Source organism: Rhinolophus sinicus, chromosome 2 (genome assembly GCF_057876585.1).
Source record: "Rhinolophus sinicus isolate RSI-liver-muscle chromosome 2, RSI-T2T, whole genome shotgun sequence".
Classification (NCBI taxonomy): domain Eukaryota; kingdom Metazoa; phylum Chordata; class Mammalia; order Chiroptera; family Rhinolophidae; genus Rhinolophus; species Rhinolophus sinicus.
The window spans coordinates 113,510,099-113,520,855 of NC_142502.1; positions in this window are offsets into that span (position 1 = coordinate 113,510,099).

Sequence of the window (10,757 nt, forward strand, 5' to 3'; positions counted from 1 at the left end):
GATAATTTTTGACAAAGAAGCTAAAAACATACAATGGAGCAAAGACAGCCTCTTCAATAAATGGTGCTGGGAGAATTGGATAGCCACGTGCAAAAGAATGAAACTGGACTGCTATTTGTCACCATGTACCAAAGTTAATTCAAAATGGATCAAAGACTTAAGCATAAGACCTGACACAATAAATTGCATAGAAGAAAACATAGGTACTAAACTTATGGACCTTGGGTTCAAAGAGCATTTTATGAACTTGACTCCAAAGGCAATGGAAGTAAAAGCTAAAATAAACGAATGGGACTATATGAAACTTAAAAGCTTCTACACAGCAAAAGAAACCATTGACAAAATAAAGAGGCCACCAACTGAATGGGAGAAGATTTTTGCTAACAGTGCCTCCGATAAGGGACTAGTATCCAGAATATACAAGGAACTCATGCAACTCAACAACAAAAAAACAAACAACCCAATTGAAAAATGGGCAGAGGACTTGAAGAGACATTTCTCCAAAGAGGACATACAAATGGCAAATAAACATATGAAAAAATGCTCAACATCACTAATCATCAGAGAAATGCAAATCAAAACCACAATGAGATATCACCTCACCCCAGTCAGAATGGCTATCATCAACAAGACAAATAGTAACAAATGTTGGAGAGGTTGTGGAGAAAAAGGAACCCTCATACACTGTTGGTGGGAATGCAGACTGGTGCAGCCGTTATGGAAGGCAGTGTGGAGGTTCCTCAAAGAATTACGAATAGAATTGCCGTATGACCCAGCAATCCCTCTCCTGGGTATCTACCCAAAAAATCTGAAAACATTTAGAGATAAAGACACGTGTGCTCCAATGTTCATTGCAGCTTTGTTTACAGTGGCCAAGACATGGAAACAACCAAAATGTCCTTCGATAGATGAATGGATAAAGAAGTTGTGGTACATATACACAATGGAATACTATTCGGCAGTGAGAAAAGATGATATAGGAACATTTGTGACAACATGGATGGATCTTGAGAGAGTAATGCTGAGCGAAACAAGTCAGACAGAAAAAGCAGAGAACCATGTGATTTCACTGATATGTGGTATATAAACCAAAAACAACAAAAGAACAAGACAAACAAATGAGAAACAGAAACTCATAGACACGGACAATAGTTTAGTGGTTGCCAGAGGGTAAGGGGGGTGGGGGGGGAGGTGAGGGTAAGGGGGATCGAATATATGGTGATGGAAGAACTGACTCAGGGTGATGAACATACAATGGGATTTATAGATGATGTAATACAGAATTGTACACCTGAAATCTATGTAATTTTACTAACAATTGTCACCCCAATAAATTTAATTTAAAAAAAAAAAAAGATTCTGTAGACATTAAGATAATGAGAAGAAATTAAAAATACCATTATGTATGCCAATAAACTTAGACATTTAGATGAAATGGGAAAATTCCTTGAAAAACACGACCTTCCAAAATTGTCTCAAGAAAGAATAGAAAATATGAACAGCCCTTATTTATTAAATAAAATTGAATATATAATTAAAACTCTTTTCATAAAAATTCCAAGCTTTGATGGTTTCAATGGGAAATTTCACCAAACATCAATAGGATCAGTATTATACAAACTTTTCCAGAGAAAAGACAAAAAGTTAACAGGCCAGCATAAACTTAACCCAAACATGACACTTAAATTAAAAAGTTTACTTTGAAAAGAATCCACTTGAACAAAATATAAATCTAATTATCAGAACACAAACACACACACACACACACACACACACACACACACGAAGTCAGACAATATGGTGAAAGATTTTAAAAGGAACCAATCAAAACGAAAAGCATAACATAAACTATGACAGACTGAAGATATTAGTTAAATTAATAAAGAAAATATTTTTAAAAAGCAATATCAGATTATGAAAAAAGCACATAGTTCTAATATACAGAAATGCACCTTATGGGAAGAGAAAACAGAAACCCTGAGACAGACACATAAGGGAGAAGGCCACATGAGGACAGAGGCAGAGACTGGAGTGACACACTGACCAGACAAGGAGCACCAAGGATGCTGGCAGCCACCAGAAGCTAGAAGGGACAAGGGGGAGCCTCCCCTGGAGCTTTCAGAGGGAGCAGAGCCCTGCCGACACCTTGTTGAAGATGCCAGAACGTGAGAAAATATGTTTCCTTTCTTTGTTTTTTAATTATTTTTTTCAGTTACAGTTGACATTCAATATTATTTTATATTAATTTCAGGTGTACAGAGTAGTGGTCAGGCATTTACGTAATTTAGGAAGTGACCTGCCCTGACTAGTCAGTCCAATCCACACCTGGCACTATACATAGGTGTTGCAACATTATAGACGATATTCCTCATACAGTACTTTACATCCCCATGATTGTTTTGTAACCACCAATCTGTATTCCTAAATCCCTGCCCCCCAGCTTCCCTCCCCTATCTATGCGTCTGTTTCTATTTGTTTATTCATTTATTTTGTTCTTTAGAGTCCACACATAAGCGAGATTATATGCTATCTGTCTTTCTCTGATTTGTTTCACTTATTTACTTAACATAATACCCTCTAGGTCTATCCATGTCGCAAATGGTAAGATTTCATTCCTTTTTATGGCCAAGCAATAGTCCATTGTGTATATGTACCACTTCTTTAACCAATCATCAAAAGTCTACCATCTATTTGTCTTGGGTTGCTTCTGTAGCTTGGCTATTGTAAATAATGCTGCAGTGAACATAGGGCTGCACATAGCTTTTCAAGTTAGTGTTTTCATTTTCTTCAGATAAATACCAAGGAGTAGAATTGCTGGGTCATAAGGTGGTTCTAGCTTTAATATTTTGAGGAACCTCCATACTGTTTTCCATAGTGGCTGTACCAATTTGCAATCCCATCAACAGGACACTAGGGTCCCCCTTTTTCCACATCGTCACCAACACTTATTGTTTGTTGATTTATTGATGATGGCCATTCTGACAGGTGTGAGGTGATACCTCATTGTGGTTTTTATTTGCATTTCTCTGATGATTAGTGACATTGAGCATCTTTTTATGTGTCTGTTGGCCATCTCTATGTCCTCTTTGGAGAAATGTCTCTTCAGGTCCTCTGCCCAGAAGGTGTTGTACGCCTCTAAGAGCCTTAGGTTCTGAGCAAACCTTAAAACCCAACTCCCTCTCCTTCTTCCACTGAGAGGACACCAATGTCCAAAGGAATGGGAATGACATAATTCAGTGAAAACATCACCCTGCACAGGCAGCGGACAGGTGGCCAAACTCTTCTCCAGCTCCTCAGAGTCACATTCAAAGAACACAGCAGTCTGTGTAGCTTGCAGTCCAGCAAACCTGTCTGTAGGGCCTGCTCCGTGCAGAACCTGAGCGGGGGCTTTCATAGTTCTTATCTTGTTGCTCCCTGACAATGGCATTGTGTTCACATGGAAAACACATCACACAGCTATACTAAGCTATAGCAGCTAACTGTTCAAGCCAGTGGGATAAACACCACAGTCTCAAATTACACTCAAAACAGAGTCCCCGGGCAAGTTTGTTAAAACTCAGAGATTCTGATCAAGTGTGTCAGAGATGGGGAGTTCCCAGGCCACGCTGCTACTGCCGGCCCCAGAGAGCACACTGTGAGAACCACTGGAAGAGTGATGCAGGCCATCAGGAACAATCTAGAACACCCCCTTCCTTCCAGGGATGTTGTGGCTGTCGTAATGGGCAAGCAGTCTGGATGCTTGCAGATCTGCTGTGACCTTCCTTCTACTTCTTCCATCTTAGTCCATTGCAGTAGTTCTTACACTTCAGTTTCCCTCAGAATCTCTATATGGGGTTGTATAAGTGAAACCAAGAATGCATGTTCTATGGCAAATTTAAGAGAATTTCAAGGGCAGTTTTTGTTCTACTTGATTTTTGTTGTTTATGCTAACTACAAAACATAATCTGCTCATAGATTCTGATCCCACTATGTAATAACATGGGATATAGCATGAGAAGAAAGATTTTACACACACACACACAACTGAGGGGCACACTAGGGAAGAAAGGACTTGTGAACATGAAGATGTATGTGCTTACCTGGAGAGTGGGTAAGATCTCCGGAGTGGAGCTCTTGTTTGGGTGGATAGTTCAGGCAGAAGAACAGCATGAGCAGAGCCACAGAGGAGACAGGCTCAGGCTTGCTTAGGGATTGGTGAGGAAGTGGGGCATGCCACTCGTGTTCCTCTCATTACTAAGGGGCATTAGCTCACAATCCTAACAGAGACACACGGCTTCCATTTCCTCTTTTATTCCCAGGGCTAAAACCAGCTGCATTACCCAGATGGGTTAGGAGTGCAATGGACAGACACCAAGAGTGTCCTTAAGGGACCCTGGTCACGAGATGCTCTTAGAGCATCTCTGTTCAGTAAAACATTCTGTGGTGATTGAAAGTGTGCTACGGCTGTGATGTCCCATGTGGTAGTCACTCCCATATGTGGCTTATTAAGCGCTTGAAGTGTGGCTAGTGGGACTGAGGAACTGGATTTGTAATTTTAGTTCATTTAAATTCAGTTTTAGTTTTAAATTTAAATAGACACTTCAGGTGACATGTGATGGCAGCTTCAGAGACAGGCCCTACGGAGTCATCTGTGCTGGTCTTCCAGCGCCTGCTATGGCGACCCCCTGCAGGCACAGTCCCAGATTAATGTTCGCGGGGATAAATGATGCAGGAGGGGTGATCCCTGTCCTCGAGAAGCTCACGAGACATAGAACTTAGCAGGCACCTGGAGTGCCCCACGTTGAGTGAAACAGCAGCAAGGGGAAACCAGGATTCTGTGGGCACATCGGGAACCCCAGGTCCTGTCTGTTGTTAAGAGATGTCTTCGCAGAAGGGTGGGGGCTGGGCTGAGGCATGAGGAAGAGCTGGAGTTAGTACTGGAGGTTGGGGAAGGGCCACATAGAGGAGGTAGGGCCCTGTGGTTGTCATGGCAACACTGAAGCCCTGGAAACCACAGCCTGCCTTTGTGCTGCTATTTCATTAAGTCGCAAAACGGTGGCATGGATGGCCCTTCATTTAATTTATTTGCAAACTTTATCTCATCCCAAAAAGAGTTAAGGAGGATTGTAAGCACAAACATACACAATAGAGTAACAATAGAAAGCCTTTAGGCTGAAGAGAAAGTAGGGACAATAGAAAATGAACCCAGAGGGCTTCTGGATTGTCCCCATTTCCACGTGGTGAGCCAACAGAGGCATTAGTGACCCTGCCTGCTGTGATGTCTGGGCTCCAGGGCATTTGGTGTCATAGTAGCAGGGTCCTGGGCAGCTTACCGGGCAGCACCCAGCCAAAAAGTGGCCCAGAGTGGAGGTGACTTTGAGGAAGGCGGCACCACAGAGCCCTCCCAGTTCCATGAGTGCAGGAAGCAAGCACAGACAACCAAGATCTGGGACCTAACACCCTGTGATGGTTGAACTGTGTGCTCCAAAATGCTATGTTGAAGTCCTAACCCCTACTATTTCAGAAACAGGGGCTTTGCAGGAGTTAAAATGACATCTTTTCTGTGCCTGAGTGTAGGGTGGGCCCTGATCTAATCTGACTGGTGTCCTTATGAAAAGGGGAAATTTGGATACAGAGATAAACACAGAGGACAGGGGGTCATGTGGAGAGGGAAGCTTGGAGTGACGTACCTACGGGTCAAGGAACTGGATTGTCAACAAGCCACCAGAAGTTAGCAAGAGGCAAGGAAGAATCCTTCCCCTTCAGGTTCCAGACAGAGCACGGCCCTGCCATCACCTTGATTTTGGACTTCTGGCCTCCAGAATTGTAAGACAATACATTTCTGTTGTTCCAAGCCACCCCATTTGTGGTGCTCTGTTACAGCAACCCTAGGAAACTAACACACATTCTGACTCAAAACGTGTCGCATGAAAGGCTGCTGGAATAGGAATGAGCTTGGAAATGTGTGAGGTTCTGAGCCCAGCAGATCAGTAGGCAAGGTTCGCAGGGAGTGTCTGGGTGAGAGCGTGACTGCTTCAGCAACAATGACTGTCTCCAACCCTAAAATCTTTCAGTATTAATTTAATTATTATTGTACCACAAGGAATAGGAGCAGACACACACACACACACACACACACACACACACACACACACCCTCATACACAATCTTAGAAAGACTTCCCATTTCATGACCCGTGTGCTACCTGTTTTCGGTTTTGTTTTTGTTTTTTACTTCCCAATGTGTTTGATTAACCAATTTTCTACATAGTGGGTAACATTTTGTTTTAAAAGTACAAACAGCCAAATATAACCCAGGTGCACCTTTCATCCCATGTCAGAATTCAGAGGGCTGTCAGGGATGGCCCCATCACACCTGACAGCGTTTCGATGTACCCCTGGTCAGTGGCACTGAGAAACGATACAAAAGAATAATAAACTGGGGTTTAAACTGGGGTAAGGCCAACTAGTCTGTCAGCCTCAGTGTATACAAAGCTTCAACACTGTACAATTTTTGATTTCTAAAATTTGAGTCGATAGCATGTTGGCCTTTGAATTTTTGAATACGTTTCTGTGCCTCAGTTTCCTGGCCTGTAAAACAGCAATGAAAATAACGGCCTCGTGGCTTGTTATGGCAGTTAACCTCGTGGCAGTTAACCCGGCACCGCGCCTGGCACACGGGCAGTGCTCCACGGTGTGAGCTTCAAAAGGCCCTCCAGGCCCTGCCTGCCCACAACTTTGGGATACCAACCAGTGTTATACCCACAATGGGCTTTCCTTCCCACCCCAGCCCCTCCCCCAACCCCTGGCAGAAAGTCTTTTCCAGAAGGTTAAAAAAGACAGAGACTCATAGCAGATAAGTGTTAAAGACAGCTTAGCATCTCTCACACTTCTTGTTTATTCTGACTACAGTGTGAAGGGAGGTGCATAGAGCAGTAGAAGTTGGGCAGAGGCCCATGGCGCTAAAAGACAGGCCAGGTGAGCCGCAGGCCCCTGGAGCGAGAGCAGCAGCAGAGGTGAAATGTGTTTAGGAGCTACAGTTCCGAGGACGTGGTGACTGCTGGGGCTGGACTGGGATAAATGAATGGGAGGTATATAAGGTGATGCCTAGGGAGCAGTGCGGTAGGGACACCATCTGCTGAGGCAGGAAATCTGGGAGGAGGAGGATCAGGTTTGGGAGGATGATGAATTCAGCTTCATTCCCTTTGCATATTCCGTGCCGTATTCTGTGCTGGAACTCTGAGTGGTACGCGGACCTCACAGGCTGCTGGGTCCAGCTAACACGGACATCTCCAATGCAGCACTCCTAACTGGTGATCACAGTGCTGGGACTTGAACTTCACCAAGGTCAATGCCCTCACTACCGTGTTTCCCTGAAAAGAAGACCTAGCTGGACAATCAGCTCTAATGCGTCCTTTGGAGCAAAAATTAATATAAGACCCAGTATTATATTATATTATATCATATATCATATTTTATTATATTATATAAAACCCGGTCTTATTTTACTATAATTATATTAATTTTTGCTCCAAAGGACACATTAGAGCTGATTGTCCGGCTAGGTCTTCTTTTCGGGGAAACACGGTAGCTCCCCAGGCCATTCACACCAGTTTAAACAGCTGAAATGTTAAAATGGTCTTCCTTCTCTAAGGCTGTGAAATTCCACTGACTAGAAATTCAAAATTAAGAAGTAGGTCAAAGCGGCAGCCAGTTGGCTCAGTGGTTAGAGCACAGTGCTTATAACACCGAGGTTACTGGTTCGATTCCCACATGGACCAATGAGCTGCGCCCTCCACAACTAGATTGAAGACAGGACTTGACATGGAGCTGATGGGTCCTGGAAAAAAACACTGTTCCCCAATATTCCCTAATAAAAAAATTGTTTAAAAAAAATTTTTTTTTTTTTAAAAGAAGAAGAAATAGGTCAAAGCCTGGGCAAGATATGTACAGAAATGAGTACATGCAAATGCATTTATTTGGTGGTGACTATAGCAACTTATATGTGCCCCAAATCTGAAGTTTGTTAAATACCGCTATTGAAATATTTTAAATTATTTTTTAACTTCACCCAGTGGAGCTACCTACACACACACACACACACACACACACACACGTGCGTGTAAAACTGGTGAAATCTGAATGAGCTATGTGGATTTACCAATGTCAGTTCCCTGACTTTGATAATATACTATAGTTATGTAAGATGTTACCATTGGGGGAGATGTGTAGATTCATGGAACCAACACCACGATCGAGATTCAAAATAGTTGTGTCACCACAGAGTTCTCCCTCATGCTACCTTTTGTAGTAACAAGTAGCCCATGTCCTCACTTCCTCCTTATCCCCCAGAAACCACTAATCTATTCTCCATCACTAGAATTTTGCTCTTTCAAGAACAGTGTGTAAGTGGAGTCATAATATGTAACCTTTTGAAGTTGGCTTTTCTCACTCAGCAGAACTCCCTTGAGGACCATTCAAGTTGTTCTGAGTATCAGCACTTCATTCCTTTTCATTGATGAGTAGCATTCCATGGTATGGATGGACCACGGTTTGTTTAACCAGTCACCTCCTGAAGGACATTCAGAATGATTCTAGTTTGGGGCTATTATGAGTAAAGCTGCTATGCACTGGTTTTTGGCTAAACATGAGTTTTTATTTCTCTAGAATAAATGTCTGTAAGTGCAATTGCTGGGTGTATAGTAGTTGTGTGTTTAGTTTTACAAGGAATTGTCAAACTCTTTTCTAGAATGACTGCACCATTTTACATTCCCACCAGCAATGCGTGAGTGATCCAGTTCCTGTGAATTCTCGTCAGAATTTGATGGTCACTAGTTTTCATTTGTCATTCTGATAGGTAGGTGGTGGTGGTGGTTTTCATTTCATTGTGGTTTTCATTTTCATTTCCATAGTGGCTAATGATACTGGACACCTTTTCCTATGCTTAGTTGCCATTTTGGTGAAATGTCTCTTCATGTATTCTGTCCATATTCCAGCTGGATTGCTTTTATTGTGTGTTTTTTGTTTGTTTTTGCTAAGTTTTGAGAGTTCTTCATATATATTCTATATGCAAGGCCTTGGTTTGATATATGGTTTGCAAATATTTCTCCCAGATTCTTCTTCTCTTTTTATACTTCTTATCCTTTTGCAGGGCAAAAGTTTTAAATTTTGATGAGTCCCAAATGTATGCACATTTCGTTTTATGGATCATGCTTTGGTTGCTAAGCTTGAAACTCTTCACCAGGCCCAAGGACCCAAAGATTTTTGTCTTGTGTTTTATTCTATACATTCTGTAGCTTTAAGTCTGCGATCCATTTTGAGTTAATTTTTGTTTAAGGTATAAGGTTTATTTTTTTCCCCCGTGTCTGATTGCTCCAGTACCATTTGTAGAAAAGGCTCTGTCCTTCACTGAATTTCTTCTGCAACTTTGTCAAAAAATCAGTTGGGCATATTTGGGCGGATCTACTTCAAGATTCTCTGTTCTATCCTGTTGATCTATGTGTATATCTCTCCATTTATGCCCTTCTGCCTTGATTAATATAAGTAAACCTTAATATCAGGTAAAGCAGTCTCTTCCACTTGTTCAAAATTGATTTATCTATTCCAGTTCCTTTACAATTTCATATAAATATTAAAATAGTTTTCCATGTCTAGAGGAAACATTGCTGCTATTTTTATAGGAATTACATTAAATATATAGACCACTGGGGAGAATTGACATCTTTACTAATGTTGAGTGTGACAATCCATGAATAAGGTATATCTCTCCATTTATTCATTTCTTTGATCAGCATTTTGTAATTTTCAGCATACAGCTCCTGTAATGTTTATTAGATTTATACCTAAATATTTAATTTTCTTTGGAATGATTATATGTAGCAACTTTTAAAAATTTTTTTAATTGCATCCGTCTTTGTTATATACAGAAATGTGACTGAAGTTGTAAGTGTTTTTGACCTTGTATCCTATGACCTTGCTGAACTCACTTATTGAGATATAATCTACATACCATAAAATCCACCCTTGTAAAGTGTATTATTCATTATTTTTTAGTATAGCCACAGAGTGAGAACATATCACCACTATCTGATTCCAGAATATTTTCATCATCTAAAAAGAAACGCCCTCCACATTAGGAGTCCCTCTCCAGCCACTCCTCTCCCTGTCCTTGTAACTACTTACCTGCTTTTGTTTCTGTGGATTTGCCTCTTCTGGACATTTCATATAAATAGAATTATACAATGTCTACCCCCCGAACCTGATTTATTACACCAAGAAGGTGTCATTAAATTGTGTTTGCTTATTATTTCACTCAGTGTAATATTTCCAAGGTGCATCCATATTGTAGAATGACTCAGTCTTCCTTCTCTTTTATGGTGGAATGATATACCATTGTATGGATATGCCACATTTTAGTTATCCATTTGTTGGTTGATGGAGATTTGGCTTATTCCCACTTTTTGGTTATTATGAATAATGCTGCTATGAACATTTGTGTGCACATTTTTGTGTGGACATATAAAAATATTGGTTTTCAATTCTCTTAGGTATATACCTAGAAGGGATTTGCTGGCTTATATGGTAACTCTGTATTTAAGCATTTAAGGAACTTCCAAATTGATTTCCAAAGTGGCTGCATCATTTTACATCCCCACCAAAAGCGTATCAGGATTTTAGTTTCCCCACATCCTCCCAACCCTTGCTTATTGACTTATTGATGATGGCCATTCTGGTGTGAGGTAACATCTCGCTGTGGTTTTGATTTATATTTCCCTGATT